Source organism: Typopeltis vanoorti, chromosome 5 (genome assembly GCF_054136105.1).
Source record: "Typopeltis vanoorti isolate ZY-2024b chromosome 5, IOZ_Tvanoo_1.0, whole genome shotgun sequence".
Lineage (NCBI taxonomy): Eukaryota > Metazoa > Arthropoda > Arachnida > Uropygi > Thelyphonidae > Typopeltis > Typopeltis vanoorti.
Window position 1 is genome coordinate 162,963,129 of NC_143553.1, and position 25,598 is coordinate 162,988,726.

General features: G+C 37.2%; 1 protein-coding gene across 1 annotated transcript in view; it reads left to right on the forward strand.

Annotated features, from left to right (window-relative positions):
* The window catches only part of LOC150107016 (cell adhesion molecule Dscam1-like), a 754,963-nt gene that overhangs the window by 142,700 nt on the left and 586,665 nt on the right, over positions 1 to 25,598 (forward strand). The gene's annotated exons all lie outside the window — the stretch shown is intronic.

The following is a 25,598-nucleotide window of genomic DNA, read 5'->3' on the forward strand; positions in this document are numbered from 1 at the left end:
CTCGCTACCTGCTGACCCTCAGCACAACTTTAGACTCCATAGGCCGGTTATGAAAGATAGGTACTCCAAATATATCCCTGCGCACGTTTAAAACCGGTGCGAACCAGAAATTGGCATTGACGATGATTACGGTTTGTTGATGACGAATTGGGTTTTCTTTTTGGAATTTGTGTGGCGCATAGAATGACTGAGGTAGTGTTGTTATCTGATGTGTAGTTCTGGTTACTCTAGGTAAGTAAGTTAATAACAGATTATTAACCATTGTAGTGCCGTCATCACCATGAGGGAGGATGATGACGCTTATATTGAATCGCTCAACAAAGGGCGGGCGCTCAGCATTCTCAAAAAGATTGTAAGAAAAGTCGAACGCGAGTGGCTCGGCATCCTTAATGTCTACCCCTTGCTAGGAGAAGTTGAGTAGGGCAAAGACAATGCCCAGATGGAGGAGAAGATGGATTTAGTGGTGTCCACTCCCCCAGAATCTGAAGAGGTCCTTGCGATCAAGAATACATTGGACCTGTTCCTCATATAAGTTCAAAAGAGGATGTTGAAACGGCAATCACAAGCCTCACCCAACAAATTAACTCCGATATAATGGCAGCCACCTCCTACAAATCTATCTCCAAGCCTGATCGTCTGCCACAAGACATTATGAACTTGATCAAGAAAAAAAAAACAGAGCAAGGAAAAGATTTCACAATACCCGCGCGCCACAAGACAAAACAATTCTTAACAGACTAAATGGTGCAGTGAGAGATGCACTAAAAGATTACAGAGATCAATTATGGGAAGAAACGTTAGCTTCTATCTCACTTACTGATCACTCTATCTGGGGACTACTGAGGAATATCAGAAACAAAGGCAGATCCCTTCGCCCTGTACTTTATGACCAGGGCCTTGTTCACACAGACGTAGAAAAGGAAGAAGCCATAGCAAAAAAATTTAGAAAAGCAGTGTAAACCTTCATATGAAAACTTAGAATTCAATCACTTGTATAAAATTCACAGACAGGTCAGACACTCATTAAAACTCCCTGAAACCGGTACTGATCATATTTCACCCACATTACCTACTGAAATATATGATATCATAAAGAAATTAAAGAACATAAAAGCTCCTAGTCCAGACGGCATCACAAATAAAGTGATCAAGCTGCTGCCTCGAAAATCTGCAGTGCACCTGACCATAATAATAAATGCAATCTTAAGGTTTCACTATTTTCCTCCCACCTGGAAACAGCCTGATGTAATCCCAATACATAAGCCAGGCAAGAATCCATACCTGCCTCAAAATTATCGTCCTGTCAGTCTCACCTCCAACTTGGGTAAAATTGCAGAGAGAGTTATCCTCTAAAGAACAAGTTGGTTTTAGGCAATACCACAGTACCACCCAAAAAATCCTCAGAATGTAGTTGAATATATTACCACCAGTTACAACTGGCATCACTACACTGGAGCTGTTTTCTAGATTTATCCAAAGCATTTGATAAAATTTGGCACTTTGGATTGCTACATAAACTTATCTCAGCCGGTATCTCACTGAAAATGGGGCACATAGTTAGATATCATATCTACAGAATAGAAGCATGCAAGTCAAGACAAATGGTACCATATCATCCAAGCGCCATATCTTGGCCGGTGTACGCAGGGATCCCTACTGGTTCCATTACTGTTCTCTATATACACGTCAGACATTCCACACAACCCATTGTCATCCATCGTGGCCCTATATGCGGACGATACAGCATTATTAGCCAGATCTCTTCGGCCACACCTTGTTACTAAAAAGCTTCAAGAAAACCTTCTAAAGTTAGAGAAATGGTTCTCCAAATGGTGACTACAAGTGAATCCCCCAAAAAGCTCAGTCATTCTCTTCTCGAAAAGATCGATATCTCCTGCAGAAGACGTCTTTCTATTCAATACTAAAATTCCCTAGCAGACAGAAACAAAATACCTTGGTGTCATGCTCGACAAAAAAATAACTTTTAACCAACACATCAAGACTTCGTGTGCAAAGGCATCTAAAACCATTGCCCAGATCTACCCTGTAATTAACAGGAACAGCAAGCTAATCATCAGAATCAAATTGCTTTTATACCAGCTGATGATTCGTCCCACTCCAGCCATACCTCTAATACTAATATTCTCAAACTGCAACGTATACAAAACAAGTGCTTCCGAAGGATTATAAACGCCCCATGGTTCATCAGAAGCAATCAACTTCATCGAGATACAAATATTCCTTATATCTTTTCTACAATCTTTAGCAACAAAGTTTTTCCTACAAACGTCCATACAGCCCAACGATCTAGTTCAGCAACTGTAGCCTACGAGGCAACGGATATATTTAAACATAAAAGACCAAAAGCCATTTTAACTTTCTTTAGCGATACATAATCTCCATGCCCATACAGGGCGAGCAAACTGTTCATAAAATTTTTCCCACACTGTAGCCCTAACAGATAGAGGAGAATAAGAAAAGCATCTTGCTTCGCCCCTAAAGCCATTACGGGCATATCAATTGTCAATTGATATGCTTTTTAGTATCATTATATGCGATATGATCCATGAAGGGCCACTTTTAGAGGAACAATTTGATGTCTTCTATCTTTTCCAGTTTTGTTTAGTCCTTGGAAAATCAAAGTTGTGCTTGTAGTGCACATTATAAAGCAGTTTGGTTAAGTGTCATAGGAGGATGAAAAGGTTAATTGAGGAAATCTCGTTTTTAATAATGTTTCAAAATGGATAAAATAAAATTTGCACTTTTTCAACTGACGGTGAGTTTGTTGTTCTCATATTCTGGTGGAAGGTTTTTTTCTCCCACAAAAAACAAGCAAACCAACCAACCAACCACAGAACACGCTGAGTTAGCAAACGTCCAGTCCTCATATTTAGTTGTTTCAGTCGTAATTTAAGAAAAAACGGATTATCGTATTTGTATTAATTATATCAATAAATAACGCACCTTTTGATGTAGCATGGACATAATATAATATGTTAATAGTTACATGTTGATTCTCTTTTGAATACTAATATTCCTGTGGATTTTAAAATTCAGAAACTTGTAGAAATTGTCTGCACTAAAGATAATTACTTTAATAGGGAAGAAGTGAAATGAAATAGCTCGTGCGATATCGAAAATTTCGTAAGGATCTCCCTGCCCACATTAAAAGGCAGGTTTGTGTTAGCCCAGACTGCTTTATCTCGCCCAGTTCCCAAAGCCCTGCTCCGATCACGCCAGTGAGATCGATTTTCGATCGATCTTCAAGACACTTCTGAATGTTTCCAGGAAAGAAAAAAACACACGAAAGCTCGGCTTACAGTCTCCCTCTTTCCCTGAAACTTCCGACCATATCTCCTTCCGTAATCTGTGATTTTCTTGGCTGAAGTGAGAGGTCTAAATCACAGTTCAGGGAATACGGGGAAAATGATAAGTATCTAACATGCATACTTGGAGAGAAGTTTGGAGCTGCAGTGGTTGATGGTTGTGGAGTAGGCAGATGAACCTGACTCTTCCATAATCTCGAAGTTTTCTTATGCGATGATAAGAAGTTGGAAATAATGATAACCAGACTTGGTAAAGTTTCTTGGAAATACGGTGTTTTTTTTTCTCGTAGACAAAACTAAACATATTCCTTACGTCTCCAGGAAAAATACTTTTTGATTTTCTCATACTTAACTTTGTTTTCGTTTAGGTGCATTTATCTAATTGATAAGTCCTTGTGTTCGATTTGTGCAGTTCAGATGTAAAATGTTTCATTTCGCGTTTAACTGGTAGGAAATTGATATTATGTTACTTTAAAATCTCATTTGATAATATAATCTATTTGCATAAATAATAATAAAATGTTATTTAAATTGTAACTATTTAAACAATTTTAGCAAACTCAGAATTTTAAATATATAAAATACACCATTTAAATTTTTGCATATTTGTTATATAAATAATAACGTTTCAAACAGAGGAAAATCAATCAATACAATGAGACTGATTACTACAAACAAAATCAATCAATACAATTAGACTGATTACTACAAACACAAAAGACCGAAGGCTATTCTTATCTCAACCGATCATAGCTAACACTACTGCCCTCAGAGGGCGAGCTTAATTGCTCACAAATCTCCCATTCCCAAATAACTCTCATTACAGATAAAGGGGAATAAGAAAAGCACTTGTGCTTCACCCATCCTGTCAGTAACGTCAATGGTAGAGGGTTATCAAGGTTATTGAAAAAAGTGAAGGAAAAGTCCTTTTTAGGACTTCCAGGGTAACAAATGGCAATGCTGTAGCAAATGAAGTTCTAACTGAGGCTCGGCTATTGCCGTTACCCAGTCATGACTACAGCTTTTTAGCTCAATAACACTCCATGCACACAGATTTACTTCATTCAGATGACGGGAGATAAAGAGTCAAGGACTCAGTCCATCGTCCAGTTCTTATTCTTATAAGAACTATAAGAGGAAAATCAAGAGGGTGACTGATGGGAATCAAATCGACCGTGAGATGCGGTGATTGATTGATTCATTCAATCCACAATACCCTTGGAGGGTAATGGATGGCAATGCTGTAGCCAATGAAGATCTAACTGAGGCTCGGCTATTGTTGTTACCCTCCTGCCATGATCAGAGCTTTAATTGCTCAATAACACCTTATCCCTACACTGTCCTCTACAGATAACGGGGAATATGAAAAGCATTCTTGCTTCGCCCCTTTAAGCCAGTCCTTATATATATATATATATATATATATATAGAGGAATATCAATATTGGAATCTTTTTATCATTGATTTTATAGGTGTTTTAAATCTCATCGTCATTTCATTGTCGTCATTATAAATACTTCATACTGAAATGGATTGGTATGAACAAACGAAGGCCAACATCGAGACAGTTCGTAATCCGTTCAAGTACGGATCATCCACACCACGTTTTCCTTAATCTCTTTCTTTTTTTTTTTTATTGTTTTGTCCGGGTTATGTTTTATAATTTTTAATTCTAAGTTATACTCGTTTTTATACAAATGTTAATGTTCATTATGTCATTTTATTCAGATTACTCTGTTTTTAGGTTGTTGCTCTATTTTTTTCCTTTTTTTTTGAACTACTCCTTTTAAAAGTGAATAATGAAACAACCATTTTAAAGTACCCTGTGCGTCATCAACTAAAACTGGTTGGTTGGGGCCTCTTTATATCCTCATTTGCGATCTCATTCTAACTTTTTCTCTTACCCTTCTGACTCTATCCTGAATCTCAGTGCCGCTTTCATACTCTAAAAACCAATAAAAAATTGTCCAGGGAAAAATCAACGTTGGCATTTCTCTGTGAACGTTAACTAGACTTTATTTTTAATTGCAGCACACTACTATCATTATTATAAGTAGTTTCATTTGAATTTATACGGTGTGTGTGTGGGGGGGGGGGGGGGGGGGGAGTTTTGGCCTGAATAAACCCAGGCAGCGAAGGCCAGCATCGAGGAGGTCCTCAGCTCGTTCGTTGTTGAAACATTTGTTTAATTGTTTTTAACATCATCATACATTACACAGTTTATATGCACTGGATTTCATTCTGCGTTATATTAGTTATTTTATACATGTTTCAATGTCCATAGTTTAATTCCGTTTACGATGTTTTAGGATTTGGTATTTTTTCTCCTTTTTTTGGGACTTTTCCTTTACGTGAGATTAGCGTGGATTAGGTTAGGTGATATAACCACTGTTAGAGTGTCACCAACAGGTTAACAATAACTGTAATTGGTGCTTGTCTGCATGGACATTTCCGAACGAAACACTTCCTGTTCTCCTTTCATTTATATTTGGATGAAGTTAAAATATTTAAAACAGGTTTGGAAGTGAGTTTTTGCGAACTCGAATGATGTTAATCGCAGCTGGAATAATCATTAGCTTTCCATTTAATATCCAGTTCTACCTGTATAATAAAATAGTTGTTTTTTTTTTGCATTTGGTTGAGTAATACGGATGTGGGATCATTCTCCCACTGTTCTATTGCAACCATAGTTTTGTTTGCACTCATTATTCAGTGCACATTTAAATTGTTTACAAAAGACGTCGTCATTAAGGATAAATTATTTATTTAAAAAATTTTATTGAGTCATTTGCTACCGAGGGTTTGCTAATTGTAATTAAATTATGTTATATTAAATTATATGATTTGCTGGTATCAGCATTGTCAACTCTTGTCCTTTCAGTACGAGGATAGCCAATTAACTTTTAGCTCATTACTCTGTATTGATGGCTAACAATATAACGTAATGAATTATGTTACAACAATGAATTGGATGAGCGCATTTAAAAAATATATCAACATTCGCAATTATTGCTGTTGTTGTTGTAGAGTGCTGATAATGATAATAGTAAAGACATGTAAATAGTAAATTTTATCTACGGAATGCTTCATAGCCTTAACAGTTCGATTTTAGTACCAAGAATATACCTGTAGACTAAACAGGAGTTTCAGGCCTCCAATAAGCATCTGGCGCTGAAATTCAAACTTCCACCTAAAACCATTCACAAAACATTCAAACTTAAAGTGGAATTCGAACCCACAATCTGTTGTTGAAAAACGCTAACAACTCCGCCAATCTCTCTTGAAGTCGTTTCCCAGCAACACATCTGATGAGGGTATATCCTCACGTACTCATGATCTCAGCCGTCTCGCCTTTAGTTCTAAATCATTTGAATTTAAGAGTGATATCATCCACTTTTCAATCAATATAATTATATAATATAATTAGTATGGTAAAATAATTTAATTGGTTTGATACCTGACATCATAAGATGGATGTGATATTGTGCTTGTGTTTCTATGGCAAGAGCCGATGCGTTCGCATTCACCAGGTAACTTGTGGTACGAGTATACTAGATAGGCAGTCGTTCTGCATTCTGCCTATCAGAACTTATTTGATATTTCTCTTTAAAACCCTTCCACACAGAGTCCATTTCAGTATTGTAGCGTAGTTCGATCAAGTAATGACTAAATCAGTCAACAAACAGCGAAGTATTTATTGCTATCAAAACTATTGTAGGTTGATTAAGTGATAGGAACCACTAAAAGGTTGCTGGTTGTGCTTAGATTATACAGCTGAATACGCTTCAAGGAGAGGTTACATGACGAGCAAGAGAAAAAGGAGGAGAAAGTTGAAATTGACAAACGACAGCCACGTGCGGGAGGAGACAAAAAAGAAACAGAAAAAAGAAAGAATGGTAAATAGCGTGAAGAAAAGCAAATGATAGAGAACGACAAAGAATAGAAACAAAAATAAAAACTAGCAAAACGAGGACTCCAAATTGAAAGCTGGATATGAAAGAAAGAAGATAAAACCGATCTTATTGTTATTCGCTAGAAAAAAATAGCGAACAAAGGAGCGACAGAAAGATGAATAGAAGTCTCATGAATGCGAAGGGTTGCTCCATAAACATGAACCACAGGACCAACCACATGCTCCCGGCATCCCGTGCACGTGATCATTATTCACCTTCCACAATCCCCTCGGTGACATCGCAGTGCACACCTGCAAATAGACGCATATTGCAGTCGGTGCTTCGGGCGACCCCCCCGTGGTTACGAAAGATCCCAGCTATGACCGCTTGATTTGCACGAAACCTTTGCCGGGATACGACCGCGTGATTTAGCGACCCCGTCAGAAAGGGCCATTATGGCGGAGATAAGGTGCCCGTTACGGAAGGAATAACATAAGCCACCGGTCATTACACGACGGGCCACCCTGATCTATTGATGACCGGGAATTACGGAGGCCTCGTGCGGCACTCAGAGGACGACGACAGACGATCAACACTCGCTTCGTCTATCAGCGCCATCTCTTGTGAAACAAGTGAAATTGGTGTTGATGGCTGCCCTGGTTGGCTAATGGTCCCGTCTTTGCGGCGATGACCTCTCACAAAACAAATGCGATTTCTGTTCCATGTTCTCTCTCTCTCTCTGCATTTCCTCTCATCTTTCTCCTTTTGCCATTTCGATATTTTCTTATTCTCTCTTTCTATCATATCCTACTTTTCATAGTTTCTTCGCTTTCTTCTTAATCTCTCTGTTTTTCTCATCTCCTACTTTCTTTTCATCTTTTTCTGTAATGGATTCTTCGTTTCCTTCCCCTTTTTCCTCGTCTAGTCCTCAACAGGATTGAATAGTTTCATCTTCCATCTCTCTGTTTCGTTCATATCGTTGATGCATTCTAAACCTATTAATAGTAGCATATTTTATTTTAATTCCTCTGGTTGTTCGTGTCTTATGCATATCCCCCAGACCATCTCCGACCCAAATTCATTTCCTAGCATCTTCCAAGATCCTTTTTAGTATCTCCATATGCTGGTTTTCTTCTTTAACCTCTACAAATCCAGTTTTTTTTTTCAATCCAGGTTCCTCCGTTTTGAGCACCGCTTTCCTGGATCCAGGACTCCGTTCCTCAGACGAATATCATTCCCTCGTCTCAGACCAGTTCATATGGTCCCACTGTATTACTGGATATTCTCAACTGTGATTTATTATGCGTTTTCAAATAATGATTGCACATCGTTGTTCTTTTGACTGCACTAAGACGGTAAATTTCTTCATATGTCTACTTCAACTTCGCATCTGTCTCTCTTTCTCTCTCTGATTATTTCTTCTGTGTTGATGAAGGTTTCCTCTTCTTCAACTATCTAACTCTCTGATATCATAGTTTAAAAGGACAAAAAATTTCTTAAATTCAGCGAAGCAACTAGAAGTGAGAGCTTACAAAATGCACGCACCACAAAAAAGCAGCAACTTCCAGAAGCAGAATGCATTAGCCTTCTATTTTATTTATTTATTTATTATTTTTTATTAAACAGTCCATTACTATTTAAAATCAAACGATTCTCTTCGTAGGCTAGCGAAGACTCTCGGGATGCCCGTTGTAGCGAGTGTTAGCAGAAGAGAACCAAACATTTCGAATTTATGTTGTCAAATAAGTAAATTCCAATAAAAATCAACGATAAAAGGCAAAATACGCTCAGGATCTTGTCTTTACTTATATCTGTGTGCAACCCCACATTCACGAAACCTTAAGTCCATTAGTACGGTGGGCAAAGTTAGAAGGAAAATCTAATTCGCAGAAGAAAATGGTTTAATACTGTCTCAGTTCTCCAATAACCAAGGTTTTAACGATGGTGTTACGGGAGGGATGAACGCCATCTGCTGCCAAGTAGTGCAATGGGAAGACAGCTCATCCTGGAAAGTAATAGAATTATAATGCTAGTACTTGGAGAAATTGATTGCTCAGAGAAAGGGTCATGTTTGCTTAATTAGTAATAAAAAATATCTATACTTCTAAATATTTACCTTTAAAATGTCTCCCTAAAACAACGCGACTTCCCCTCTGTATTTCTTTAGCTGCTTTAAAATATCTTTCTTACGACCAATGGCGGCTCTTGGCGAAATCGTGGGGTTGCTGCAACTTTCGAAATGCACACACACACTGTAAGTACAGTGTATACGTGTTTTGATAAAATATCAAAATTGTGGTAAAAATTTAAAAAAATATAAACATGAAACAATATTGTTTATTATCGATAAAATTATACAGTTTGGTATAATTCAAAATTACTTAAAAATAAAATCGATTATCATAACCCGAATAATGTTCTAAAATAAAAACTATAACAAATGTCATACCTTTAATTGCAATGTCCAAATATTTAAAGGGACGGAGTGAACACGATAAGCACTATGAACACTCTACTACTGGCGCAAACTGCATATAAACAACAGTGGAACTGCGCGACGGACAGTGCCGCATTATCTCTCTCTCTCTCTCTCACACACATACACACACACACACACAAACACACAAACACACAAACCGAAACTCTATTATGTTCATCTCCACCGGCCGTCTCTTGATGTTGCAATTAGCAGACGTAATACATAGCTTTGGTCATAATTACACTCAACTAAATAGCACGCACGTTCTACTTATATCTCCGCGTATTTTTCATAGTTTTGCTTCACATGAACTTTCAAAAAACTTTGTATAATTACATTTTTTTACCAACAAGTGTTAACTAAACAACCGTGATTTATATTTTTTTGTTTAGCATTTGATAACATTTAACAAGACATCATGCGAACATCATAGGGGTTTTTGTTTTTTGTTTATTTCATTACACCCCTCTATATGTCATTTTCCTGCCATTTTAAACTTGGAAAATCAGTAAAGGATTATTACAAAATGATGAAACCGCTTGCAAAGACGTTACTCATGCCTGTACCTTTCATAGAAGCGAAAAAGGAAGATGACACGAAGCAAAGACAGCCTTTCAGCTGTCGAAACTTAGCCAGCGTAATGAAATTTTGTTGCGAGTTGATAAGTGTTGACAGACGACAGTCAAACGCATACATCATGGATAGACGTTGAACGTTTCGTATAGAGTTTGCCACTTAACAAGAATTTAAGCAGGAGTCGTGTTGCTATATTCCTCGTACCAAAAAAATAAAAATAAATCTGATATAATTGGAGAGAAGGAATTTAAAGGAACAGAAATTTGCTGCGATGTTTGCAATGGGATTTCGTAATCTTGTGATCTTCTTCTTTCTTTGTCTTCTAAGAGGTCTGTTCAAAAATAACCTGGATAAAGTTTTAATAGGGAACTTAAAGCACAATAAAAGCTGCTTTAAATTGTCGCCTTCAAATTACGATCTTCTGATCGTATGCAACGATTCCAGAGATCCTTCCGGTAGTGTACTGTTTGCTAATAACTGCAGTTTCCATATTATCCAATGGTTTCCCCTTCAGGATACTGTTTAGAACCTGGAAGAGTGCATCAGGCTAAATATGAGAGATGGTTAACCACAGGAATAATGTCCTGGACTAAGAATTCGCGGAATACTGGTCAGCATGGTTCTGGCATTCGATAGAAAAGGGAAACAAATTACTGTTTAATTAATATTGAATCACAATTGTCTTTCTTTCGACTCAAAGCTATTTCATTCGGAATGTATGAGCAAACATTGCTTACCAAGAAATATTTCCTCATACAATATATCAATACATACATTTTACATGTGAGGAATAGTTGCACCTTTCTTCCAGTAGATGGCATCACGAGATATTTTTTCATAGTTGTCATTTCGATACTGTTAGTAGTTTCGCTACCAAAAAAAAAAAAAAAGTCTAGTATATTTTTGATCACCTCTCGTATATCCTCTGTTTAGTTTCCTGTTCATCTCTCTCTCTCTCTCTCTCTCTCTCTCTCTCTCTCTCTACCAATTTGAATGAATATCCCATTAGTGTAAAGAGGGGACCGTTTTATTAAGAAACATGCACAGAGAAAAGAACGAGATCATTCATCGCTACCAATTTAAAAGCGAACTAAATGAAGGAGACAATGCAACACTACAACTGCCGGCAACATTTATTGGCTCATTTATTTCCACAATATGCTGAAAACAGTGTCACTTGTACTCGCCAAGCGAATTATGTCAGCTGCGTAAGAAAGTGGAGTTCCGAGAAATAAATGGCCCGAATGGAGCCCGTTAACGAATGCGGAATGAACGTGCTTATTAAAAAGATGATTAATCTCGTGGAAAAGTGGATGTGTTTGAACAAACTGATGGCCAGGGAAGTGTGTAAACAGAATTGATTACGATGCTAAAACATTCATTAGAATTCCTTTACAAACTACGTTTAAATGTTAAATAATTAATTTTAATAAATTTAAAGATAATTTTCATTATTTTTCGCTGTCCTGAACGGATTTCCCCCCCCCCCTCACTTTAGTCCCAACAATGAAATAAAAAGTTATCGGATTTGATTTTTTTCAAGACAGTAGCGCCATCTAACGGTTGTTAAATGAAATCGTTAGCCTTCTGTAATTTTGCTGCTTGCTCGCTGACAAACGCGTTTAATCGAAGCAATCTCGAAAATGAGATGAGGGGCTTCATCCGTTTAAATCCCTTTTAGATCCCAGCCGTGTGTGCTCTATCTTATCACTAATGTTTCTTCCCATCTCTCAGCCTTCGGCGTTGTAACAACTTCAAAATGAGTCTTCTTCTTCTCGACGTCAGATGGCGCTTCAGGAGGACTTCAGTTTGCATACCAGATCGAAAAGGATAATCATAATTCATCCTCGCTACGATCATAAATGTATTCATAAGGGAAACATCTGGGAACGTCTGAGACTTGAATATCTTTGGATATATTACTTATTAATGTTTTCTCGTTGCATCCTATTGTTTCAAGTAAACCGTTATTCAATTGGTAGATAACTTCTCTCTCTAAAACAGCCTGAAGATATAGAGAGAAACATTTTGCTTAGCGTAGTGAGTTGATTTTGTTAGCTAATTGCTGCAAGCCATTAGAATGTTAGCAAAGAATGAATGAATATTTGAACAATACTGAAGGTTGGGGTTTAACTAAACGGAAACTGCCACAAGGAATCCTTTTAAATCAGTCTCAAGGCAACTGTACAGTCTTCAACAGCCAATTTTCAGAAAACAAACAGAACTACCAGATCAAGTTTTAGAGTTCCATTGAAATTAATCGGAATTATAAACACGCATGCGCAGTGAAAATAGGGAAAATGAATGTTCTTTAATATATTCGATTTTAGTTTTGAAAATTAGAATGTGAATGAACATAAAAATGTGTGAGTTTTCAGAAATAAAAATATAAATTTATTGAAAATACTTTTAGCTACTTAATTACTAAAAGTATATTATTATTTGAAAAACTTAATTTTTTTAAAAAAGTTACACATTAATACACCTATTTGATATTTAGATAATATTTTATTTATAAAATTGCAATCGCACATTTGTAGATATTTCATTGGTATATTCGTTGACAATAAACATGACTAGAATTTTTATTAATTTTATTCCAGTTCGATATTTCACAATATATATCTGTACACCGGAGGTAAAGGGCACTATGTCCATTTTTTTTACGCATCCGAAGTAAACGGCTACTTTTCCACTTACGTGATGGCATATAGTGTCCTTTCTAACTGGCTAATCCGCTTATTACAGGAGATAGTGCTTTACACAACTGAAAACAGTGCGAAATAAAACATTAAAATATACCTAAAACCCAATTCCGTAAAAAAATGGACATAGTGCCCTTTACCTCCGGTGTACAGATATATATAATTCTAATAAAATATAGTCAATGTAGTGTAAGCTGTAAAATACTTTAAATTTATAGTTAATTACATGACTCCGGTGTTAAGAACGCAGGTGCGACACGACAGAAACTTGCATTCCCGAGTGTGTCACAGTCTGAAAAAGTTTGAGAACCACTGCGTTGTTGTATTTGTGAGCATGTTACTCCGCGTGGGTGTTCATTTTATTCTTGTTCTGTACCATTTTCTTTGATAGATAGTTTGCAAACTAATAACGTTAGGTAACTCACTTTTGACCACTTTGAATTAAATTGTATTCACTAAAGCATTATATCTTCAAATAGAACTAAATCTTATAGTAAATACCTGCTTCGAATGCATCCGACTTCTTAGCATTCGTCCAAGTAGTTCTCGTAAAGCAGAGCAACATTAGTGCTCTGTTTCAGATAAATATGGAAGCCATGGAGGAGTTATGGCAACAATTAAGTCTACGCCTGAACACCGAAATGTGTCATTAATCTTTACTAGTGCGTTTATGTGTGGAAATTCTCTTCAACAAAATCATTTAGTCTGAAATTTAAGCTACAACATTTAACTGCAGACATGAATCACAGCGCCGCCATGCGGCGAATTACTAAAATGAATCAAACGGTCTTAATGTGTACGGGAGTTTAAAGTTAATATGTAATTACTGCTGTATAGCAAGACCAGTGCATAAACAAGTTTGCGTTAGTTCACTCCAAACCGCTGGTTGTAGAATAAAATAGTTAGTTGGATAGTAGATCGATTCTGTATGCGTTTAAGAAGTTTAGTACTCTGAGCTTACATTAATAGTGCAGTACAAAGAACTCGAAGGTTATTTAATTGTTTTTCATTAATTGTACTTCACAGGCACCTTCCTGTTTCATACACGTTAATTTTCAGTCTGTTATCTGAGAAAGTTGATGAACCCATTGCTTGTCTCATTAGAATAGCAAATGATAAATGGTGATCTGTGTCTGTCCAATGTCCTCTTTTATCTCTCTCGATTCCTGAGATGTGTTTCAATTAAGGCTGGAGATCAACATCTTTTTTTATGCTACATAATTTGAGTCCATTTAAATTCACTGCGGTCATTAGCAAGAAAAATTACTGTCGCTATAGTTGCTTTTTTTTTTTTTTTTTACCGCTGAGTGTCGCTGATAACCTGGGAGCAATTGTTAGGCTGATATGAGAAGCTTCATCATTTCGGTGGATATCAGAGTCATTACTGTCTCCTCATCAAAGAGTTTTTCTCTTGGTTCCGTTGTTAATCTCGCTCTTTAGTGACTATGGAGATATGTCGTTTACTGCAACGGGAACTAGGAGTAAATACAAATCGTACGTAACAATATTCATCATTTTTGACTTCACTTTCGAGAATGGCAATCAATTAAACGAATGAAAAATAGCTTTTTGCAGTCGCTGGACTCGGTGAACAGAACTGAGCCCTAAATGCTTTCCTCACTAACAATTTACTTTTTTTTTTTCTGTCATTTAAGATTTTCTTTCGCTTTACTCAAACCGCATGTTGTATCTGAGATCAAGAAGGCGGTCGTCATCTGGTCTAAATGAGTGGAATAAATACACACTTTAAGAAACAAACAACGCTAAAGTGAACTTTGGCTTAGAGCCATAGAATTAATGTCAGACTGTTACCAACGAGTTAATAGAGCTTGGAAGGGATGAAATATCAGTAGAGAGCCACTTGGGATCATTAAGGTTTCAAAACTCATATTGCTATATCACTAAGTTGAAGGAATTAAAAATAAGGTAGATTGTTTTATAAAAATAGGACAGTTTTTCTTTGCGCTTAGAGCTAACTTACAATACTTAGCATAACATGTATCAAATTTTTATAAATAGAAATCGACTTATAATATGTATCAAATTTTTATAAGAAATAAAAATCGACTTAGGTTTGAATTAAAAAGTTTATTAGACATCTGTAATGTTTATAAAAAGTTTCTGAAATTTTTATCCTTATCCTTATAAGGACTGGCTTAAAGGGGCGAAGCAAGAATGCTTTTCATCTTCCCCGTTATCTGTAGAGGACAGTGTATGGATAAGGTGTTATTGGGCTATTAAAGCTCTGATCATGGCAGGAGGATAACAGCAATAGCCGAGCCTCAGTTAGAACTTCATTGGCTACAGAATTGCCATCCATTACCCTCCGAGGTTTCATCCGGTCTAAAAGCTCCAGTCATGGCAAGTTTAACGGCAATAGCCGAGCCTCAGTTAAAACTCATTAGCTACAGCATTGCCATTTGTTACCCTGGAAGTATTAATATTAATTTTCCTTATAGTCCTTATATAAGGACTGGCTTAAAGGGGCGAAGCAAGAATGCTTTTCATATTCCCCGTTATCTGTAGAGAACAGTGTAGATAAGGTTATTGAGCTATTAAAGCTCTGATCATGGCAGGAGGGTAACAGCAATAGCCGAGCCTCAGTTAGAACTTCACCGATTATGTGATTTATTTATATTTATATTTATATATGTAATGAATTATGATACAAGGGAATTGATAAACGTGCGTGCGTTTAAATGTTCTGGTGTTATGTTATATATAATATAATATGTATGGAAAGATACTATATATTTGAATTATAAATGTGCTAGTTCTGTATAATATATCAAAATTTATGGTAATGACTCACATAACTTAAGCATTCTATTCCTCATCTATATAATATTACAATTTTAAAATTACTTTATGACAATGAATTTGCAGCTTAAATCTCGGCAATAAGCTCAGAGAAGTGTTTATTGTCTACACATAAAAGTTTTCTAAAGGAACCTCGATTCTTTCAAGAACAGTCTTTTTGGATCAATAAAGAAATTCGTGTGAGGGACATTTTATGAGGTTCTCGTAAGTGTTCTCCGAAATGCTAATGAAGTTTTTATAACATCCCTGTCACTTCTTTCGAACATTTTCGGAGAGAGAGTGTAGTCATTTAATATGCGAGCGGAAATGTTTAGTAATTTAATCAATACGAAAGTCCTTTTTGTGATTAAAATGAATTATTTCAAGTGAATGAAATATTTTTTTTCTCCAGCAAGCATTAAACTCATAACTTTATATCCTTCTTTTGCATTTATTACACACTTTCATATTCAACTTAGAGGCATCATTAGGTGTGAATATAAAATGTGAAAATGATAATCAAATGAAGGCATTACTTCATCGTTTCATTAAGCATATCAAGAAATGACGAAAGACATATAGGAATGCGACTTCGCGAAGGACAACTGTTTTCAATTAATTTTATCGTTTTAAAGAAGCTAAAAAACCCTAAAGATGGTACTTGAGGAGTGGATGGCCTTCCACTTCTCCAAAGAAACTCACTGAGACGAAATTAAAAGTTGGAGCGTGCTACTAGATGACACAGCATCGATGTATGGCTACCGTCAGTGTTCATGCTGCATATAGAAATTGTCAGGCCATCCTCCTTGACGATACGTAAGCGTCATCAACAAACTTCTCTTCAGCACATCGATCATTATTTGTTTGACCTTATTACTTATTTAAAATTGCAGGGAGTGTATACCTGTGTTATCCGTTTTCCTAACTCTTCTCACATATTTAGAGAAAGTTCGATAAACATAAAAATGATATCAAGAGATATCACATTTATTGAAGTCAATAGGTTTTGTCCATTAAAATTTCTTTAACAACGGAGTATGATGACTGGGACAGTAAAAGGGGAAAAAAAAGGGTGGTTTAACATTTAAGTGTCCCATCATAATAGCAGTAAAGATATTGCAATTTCTGCAGTATCCATCCACGTTACTGTGGGTTTATATATGTGAATCACCCCCGTCAAATATGGAAAAGCACTATTGTATTAGTATTAGTACAGTAGCGCGGGTGGACTTAAGGTGAAACCCTTAAGTCACTTCTTACCTCCTGTAAGAAGGATGGTGGTATTATTAACACAAAACGAAAACTGTGTAAAGAAATTTTCGATGGCCATAACTTGCACCTTATGAAAAGAAGTTATCCACTCGACTAACTTACGCCGGCAGAGATACGACAGCGCTTAAGCAAACGTATCGACAATGTCACATTAGGTTACTCAAGAAAAATAACGTCTCTTCATTTGTTTGCTTTTGGTCTACACTAGGGTTGCTGTATTACGCCAAATCAGCTAATCAACCCACGAAAGACTAAAAATCTACAACACATAGAGATGTGGATCGGATAAGGATTAGATAATTATCTAATCTGATACGGTATCAGATAATAATTATTTGTTAAGGGTGTGTGTGTGTATATATATATATATATATATATATTTTTTTTTTTTTTTTTTTTTTACTCTGTATATACATATACAGAGTAAAACTCTGTCACCTCTATCTATATGGTCTCGTAGCACACCTTCAATTGAACTGATATTACGAATGATTCTCATTTCTCAGAATGGATTGGAACGAGTTCTTTCCAACCACAGGACACGCATTCTTCTCACAAGCGCGCTACAGATACCACCAATAATGCACAGAACTCTTCCGGATATGTATGTGACCTTCGAGTTTTTCCACGAGTTTTCACCATAAATTAATAAATCGTCTAATGCGTTTTTTGAAGACAGGTAGGCATCAATCGCCATACTTCGTCTTTACTGGTAGTAAGCTCCAGCTATCAATGAATCGAGGCTTTGCAGAGACAGAAAACTGTCACTGTCTCGTGGCTCTTTTTGAAATTGCGGATTTAAAAACTCTACATCTCAAAAGAAGGAGATGTAGGGGAGGGGGGGAAAGTCTATTTGTAGTGAAAGAGATCGACTAACTTGGGAAGAACCAGCTGCAGAAAGGCTTGTAAGGAGTTCTAGTCTGCGACTGCAATAACCTGTAACGGTCTTTCTTCGGGGGGGGCCTAGTTCTGTTGGATGCAGACGCCATTTCCACATAGCTACACAGACAAAGACATGATAAACTCCTTAAAGAAGAAGTCACAGTGTTAATATTTACAAACCATTCCAATAGAACTCTATTCTAGTCTTATACTGAACAGTAAATCTGCGTATCGTAATGCATTCTTCGATAAACGTAAACGCATTCTTCGACATGCATTTCAATCATCTTCGGTTATATATAATGATTGTTGATTGTTGATTTTGATGAAACTCCTGCATCCAGTGGTCGATTGCGGTGACCTGGTTGTGACATCTTTCTCATTATACTCTTTAGGTAACTCAATTGTACCGATGCTACTGACTTAGTGTTATGTTATCTGTCCACCAAGCTACCTCATTCCATGCCTTGACTGTTCTCAAGTAGACAGCGAAGTGTTAAGGTTAGGGTTAGAAACAAGACAAATAAAAGGTTGTTTTGAAGGATCAAAATTCTTTTAGATTCTCGAGCCGTCAAAAAGTCATTTGGGATTAGCTTCATCGTATCCGAGCACGTATCGTATCGATTCATTCTTTATTTTGTGGACACTCATTCCTTTGACGAGCGTTTTACCATATTAAGGATGCTACTTGCACATGCATTAGACGAGCCCCCACTTGATTTTCATCACTTTGGGCAAGAAAATCGGGTTTATGTATGAGAGAACGGCTGTAGTCGAGTGATATGCATTCATTAATCTTAAAATTTCTTCCACGACATGAAGAACTGGATAGTTTTATGAAGCCATAATTATGCAAATGGCTTCGTTTTCATTTAATTAGTTTTTTTATTATTCCTTCACCTAATTTTAGTTTATTAGAGAGTTTCGTGCTGCATAAACACCACTCTCTGCCATTATACAAAAAGAGTCGCGAATTTTCACAGTAAAAACTAAGTGATGCCTTTTCACGTGCCTCTACACTTCCCTGCAGTCAGCAGAGATTTAAAAAGGGCCCATTATGAATGCAGCACGCAGTCCGTGAAGCACACGTGCTAATGAGATACGAGGAGACGCAATTACTGACAACTAATAACAATGAAGTGTCCGACAAGCTTAATAAATTACATTCTTTTCCGCTAGATGTCACTTTTTACCAACTAATTTTCTGGACTAGATGTAATTAACGTTTATAAGAATTAGCACAGAGCGTTAAGTAATGGCGATAGTGTGGCCCCCTGGTGTACTCGAGGGATGTAAATTCGCACTTCGCTTCATATTCCAAGGTGCTTACAACTAACGAAAGCTTGGAGGGACGTTTATTACGCTGAAAAGATTTTAGATTAGACTTAATGAAATGTTCTTGAAGCAAACGTTTATACGCAACGGGCACGCACTTCAAGAGAGAATTGAAGTGTAGCAATTAAAAGAATTTGCGAATACCTAAGTTCTCATCACTGTAAAAGAAAAAAAAAATGTCAATAAAAATAAAGTGAGTGAGTGAGAGAGAGAGAGAGAGAGAGAGAGCTTGCGGGGGACTCTCCTTCATTTGAGATATATAATAAATAGAAAACCCCCCATTTAGGGAATCTACACTCAGGAAGCCTTCCCTTAAGAAAATCAGACCACACAAATATCCTCCCGTAGTGAGCGACCGAAGGATCTAATAGAAAATATACCACACAATACGACGTTTGAAATCAAATATTTTTTATCCTTTTATGGTCAAGAGTCATATTTATTATGAGGTACATTTTTCCCTTAGAGCCTCCGCATCTCAGTCAGTATAGACGAAACCCTTTGGTCGAAAAGACTCGGGTTCGATTCTCGTCAGTGAATCGAACCCGGATTCACTGATGGGAATGAAGTGAGGAACCTTTATCTGGTCTCTTTCGACTAAAGGTAAGTTAACCGGTCTCGTACGGAGGTGGAGGGTTTTTTTCACCGTGAAACTCGGGTTTTTCGTCTCCCAGAACAGGCAAACAGCCCCCGTGAACACAAATGGCTACAGTCATAAGATACTCCTGGAATAAGGAGTAACCAACCTATTCCATAGGATTGAATAAGTTCAGGGGTCCTTTGCGATGAAATTACTGTCAACGTACTCTCGTGCAATTTAGATTAGCTTTGCGAGACTTTATCAGTTTGTTCAAACAGTAAGTTATTCGTGAATACATACAAAATCGTTATTCAGTTGTTATCTTTAGAAACATCTATTTTATTTTCTGTATTTTATCTAACAGTTAATGCTTTGTCAACATATACTGCTCTATCTCTTCTCCTCCTATCATCTCTTTCTGTGGCGGTCATGTGACTGCGGTTATAACACCTTCCCATGCTGGTGGCAGAGTTTCGCAACATGTCTGCTATCACACACTATCTCTTCCGCTCCTCGTTAATCAAATGCCTTTCAGCTATACTCCCACTACACCATATTAATTAAGCGTCATTTTTCCTAACCCTATCTGTAAGTCCGTGTGCAAAGGCCATTAAGCATGCGAACAGAGTTTCACACTTTCGTGGTGCATAGCCGTCCCTCCCATTTGTATTCATCCATAAATCACTTCCAATCGTATGACATTTCCAGCGAGACACGTACAGAATTATCTGCCTAAGGAAAGCAGACAAAACCAGTTATGAAATAGCATTTTGGTCTTCGATGGAAATCAAACTTAGTTAAGTAGACAAAACTCGTTACGAAATGATATTTCAATTTTAAACGGAAATCAAACAGCTCGTTTTGATTGCATTTATAAAACATATCTGGTAACCTTCCAAATCATATAAAAAAAATCATGCAAAAAAAAACTCACACACAAGAATCATAGAGTAGCAATTCATTTCTTTACGTAGAATTATATAAAAAACAAAAGAGTGTGAGAACACATTCTAAATGAATTTCTTAATTTCTTATTTTGAAAAATTTTGAAAGAGATTTTTTACTTTTTACTTTATTTTGTAAATAATGTTTAATCAATGCAAGGTATTTAGAAATTTTTAAACTTGGTTTTACTGGAGTAAAACCAAGTTTAAAAATGGCTTGGTATCTTTAACATTTATTATACCCAAGGTAAAATACTTTCTACATTTATATCTCCTTCTGAGATTTTCATTTAATAAGGTTAAAACACCTTATGGTAACTTGTTCTGGTAAACTACTTATAAGCTATCTTGGTATTTCTAGTCTGGCTCTCACTGATGAGACTTCGATATGGGTCGGAACTGGTGGGGCTGGCACTGAGAGGCGCGCTTGGGGATAGGTTTTTGCATGTTCTGAGTAGAGCCACTGCTGAGATTATGGCTCTGGCTGGTGGTGGGGTAAGCCTGCCACTTGGAAGAGCCAACGCTGAGAATTTTTTCTCGGTGACAGAGTGAGCCTGTCACTGAGTGGAACAACGTTGAGTTGGACGGTCTTTCGGCCACTATGGAGTGGTCTAGGGATCGTCCTAATTTTTAGAGACACCGGGGAAAGTGTTTTCCGGCCCGGCCCGGTGAGGGGCTTTGTCGGTGAATGCTTTTCTTCGGAAAATATGAGCGGTGGTGGTGGGTGAAAGGCCATCACTGAGTGGAGCCAACGCTGAAATGGACGGTCAAAGAGCGAAAGCTCCCATTGTTAGGTTACTGCGTATGCGGTTTATCCCCTCAAGGCTGAAAAACTGCTTGGTGGAAGATTTGCTTTTCATGAATATTACTGCCCCTACGTAAGGCAAAACCTTTATCGTACTGTGTGATCATATTAAACTCATCGTTACTAAATGTGATCATTTTCTTACAGTTAATCATTACGAGAAATTATTTAAAGTAAAGAGCCAATAGGCTTCATTTCGGAAACTGGACCATGAACACTGGGAAAAAAATTGCCTTTGCTGATGAATCATGTTTCTAGTTATGCCATGTGGAGGGTAGGTGGAGGAGAGTTACGCAAAAACTTAGGTAGAGGAAAAACCCTGATATCATCATCCAGCACAAATAAGTAGGTTGCGACAGCGTTATGATATTGGGGATAATTTCCTGTGAATCTCTTGGAACCCTAATACTCATAGACTGTATTATTAATAAAGTATCTGTCTATTGTAGCTAATCAGGTAGCTCTCCTCATGACGACTGCCTTCGTATGTGACACAGGTATGGTCCAGCAGGTTTCTCGAAGATGTTGTCAAATAATGCAAGTTAAAAAGATCACTGGATTTGAATCTCACAGAATATCTTTGGGATTATGGATCAAGAAATCCGGCTTTTAAACCTTCGTCCAGAACACTTGAATATCTAAAGGAAGCATTCGTGACGACACTACGAGCAGCATATCTCGTGAAATAGTCAAGGCTATGAAATGGTCTCGTGAAATAGTGTCCACACCTGGTCCAGTAAAGTCAGTTCTGTCAGTTCATCCACCCCCCCCCCCCCACACACACACAAACACACTTTAAGTCTGAATTGGGCAATAAAAATCAATTATTTAATAGTTCACGGACTTCACAGGGAATTTTCGAACTCACAGCTTATCGACTGCAAAGCGGCGCATTTACCCAATCGACTTCTTAGTTTGGCTGCTTCATTACACACCTTCATTATTTAACAGAAAATCGCTGTTAAGGAATACGTGGTTTTAATACGTGTCTATTATAGTGCATCATTGTGGAACAAGTTGACAAGAAATGCGGAAAAAATGGCGGCTATTTTGATTATTGATGGAATAGGCCAATGGATGCATGTCTAATACGTGGTTTTCAGCGAGAAGCATACAAGACCATAAGAGGTCAGAGGTTCCTCTTTTAATTCTTTATGTTGGTCTGTTTTGTGAAAATAAGAATCTAAGACCATCTAACTCAGCCGAAGTTAAAAAAAAATCCGTAGTCTGTTCATACAGTCAAAGTGTAGACAAATACATTGACATGGCTTGCCAAAAGTATTCGTGTTGCTCTTGTGCCCTTATTGCCAGCTATCAGTGAGGAGAATAAAGTGACTAATCGCATCAAAACACGACATGAATGCTGTGTACCTTTTGTTTGCGTCTGCTATATGTATTAGTGTCCAAAACCTAAGGACGAACAGTATTTATGAAGATTGCAAGCGCAAATTCCGATGAAATAACTTGTGACAATTTGTATAAGTGATGATTTCGAGTAGAAAGAGGGTACACATTCAAATTTTCGAATCTCCCACAAAGGTGTCACGTGGTAGTACTCAATAGGATAAAAGGCAAAAGGCCGTGCTAAGCAAATTGTGTTTAAAGGAAGCTCTTTTCGCGAGGGAATAAAGTTACAAACTAGGATGCCTTGTAATGTCTTAATGACATTATCTAGATCAGCGTTTCTCAACCTTTTTAAGCACAAGGACCAGTAAAATGCCTAAAACAATTCTACGGACCACTACGTTACAGAGGCGTAGCTGGTGGGGAGGGGGGGGGGGAATCCTTCCCGGGCTGCACTTTTTTGGCGTTTAAGACATTTTGCCGTGCTGTCTATGGCAATAAAACTATATTGTTGGTTACTTCACTCCTATTTTATTATTCGTCATTTTGCCGCTACAAATTTAGCGGCAGAATGACGAATAATAAAAGAGGAGTGAAGTGAACAAGATATAGTTTTATTGCTTCTGCCTTTGAACATTCTGATGCTATTTGTTGGATTTTTTTAAGTCTCCATTTTATTTCAATAATTTTACTTACTTATTCAATTTTAATTTGTTTTGTTTGGATAATTAAAAAATACATTTATTTAATTAATTTGCCTGCCTGCGGACCACCTGTCCCATCGTCGGGGACCACAGGTTGAAAAACACTGATCTAGATGATTTCATCATCAAGATTTCACGCGAGGAAGAATTATTGGAAAGCTTGAAGAAGGCAGTAGAATAACTGATATTGCCAGAGAGTTTGGATCACATTGCGATGTACAAGTCAAGCAGCGTTTCAAATCAATGGAATGTGTTCCAGACGTTTACTAAGAGGTTGTTCTCGCTCTACCACAGACATGAGGTCAGATTTTTGGTTAAACGTAAAACGTCATCGACGCACAACGGCAGGTCAACTTGGAAGTTGGCTTCATTCAAGCACAGGTATGCCAATATTTCTATGAACTGTGGCAAGACGCCTGCGACAAGTAAACGCCGGAAGGTATGTAGTAAAAATTGGACAAGACACCAATTAGCTAATATACTCCTTACAGATGAGAGTCCTTTTAGTCTTTCTTCCGATTCTATGCGACACTTGACCTGGCGTAAAAGTGGTACTGCTTATCATCGCGAGAATGTTCTTGAAAGGGATACGGCAGTGCTACGGTCATGGTGTGGGGAGGTATTATGCTTAATCCACAGCTATAAGTGCTGGAAAAAGGGACTATGACTGGTGAACGAAATTGAAACGAATTTCTTCAACGTCATGTTCGATTGTTCCGTGGTGCTGTAGGCGAAGAATTATTTTTTTATGGATGACAATGCCACACCACATCGTACACGAGCAGCGGAGATATTTCTGGAGACTGAGGATAGTAATCGAATCAAGTGGCCAGCACCCCTCCCCCCTCGATAGAACATGTTTGGAATGTAATCGGGAGATGCATTGCTGTTCGGAATTCTCCTCCAGAAAAAAAAAAAAAAAAAAAAAAAAAGGCGTTATCCTTGTTCTGAAGGAGAAGTGGGCTAGTTTGCCTCAAGAACTCCTGAATCATTTGGTGCTAAGCATGGTACGACGTTGTGAGCGCTGCATCGCAGATTGGGGTGGACATATTCTATACTGAAATGTCTCTCCACATAGTTTTCTATAAGTACATTAATTCCTTAATTACGTCCTTAGAAATTTTGTAACATGCCAGAAACGTATTACAATTTAATTTGCACGAAATTATAACACATTTTTGTGTAATGTAATTTATTAGTACGCTGGCAATAAATTTATGTTCCCATTTGGTAGTAGTCACGAAACGTTTTTCATATACAGGTAAAATGTTGTTTTTCCTTATGTTTTGGACACCAGTTCATATTGTGAACTGTTGATAAAGTGTTTCACAAACGCTTATCGAGATTCCAGCTAACATACGTTCAGTCAAAACACATATCGTTTTTTCCGATTGTTTTTTTTTTCCCTTTTTTTTTTCCCCAATGTAATGTACTGCGCAGAGTCATTTGTTATTCATTTCTTATTCAACAGGCGGAATACGCTTGTTGATAAGAAAAAGAAATAAGTGTATAATCTAAGTGCATGGGTGTGTGTGTGTGTGTGTGTGTGTGTGTGTGTCAATAAATTTTAACAGACATAATAGTAGCAATAATAATTATGAAGAAACATGTAAGCTACCAATGAGTGAAGTGCGAATGCGTTCTTTCATCTTCCTGAGTTGAAATCGTATTTTATTTGTATATATTATTCCCACAACCCGCCCACCCACACACACACACACACAAGTAGTTGCAGAATTTATAGCACAAATTCAGTGGACTGCAATGGTTTCTCCAAATAACGAAAATGATGGATAGGAGACTCAGGTCGTGGTTCCTGCACAAGGAAGAGTGAATGAAGGAAGTATATTTTCTAGGAACGAAAAATGCAGCGTGGGTCAGGTGAAAATACCCCTACTGGGGTACTTCCTCGATATTTCAACTTAAGTGGAAATCTAATTAAATATGTGACAGG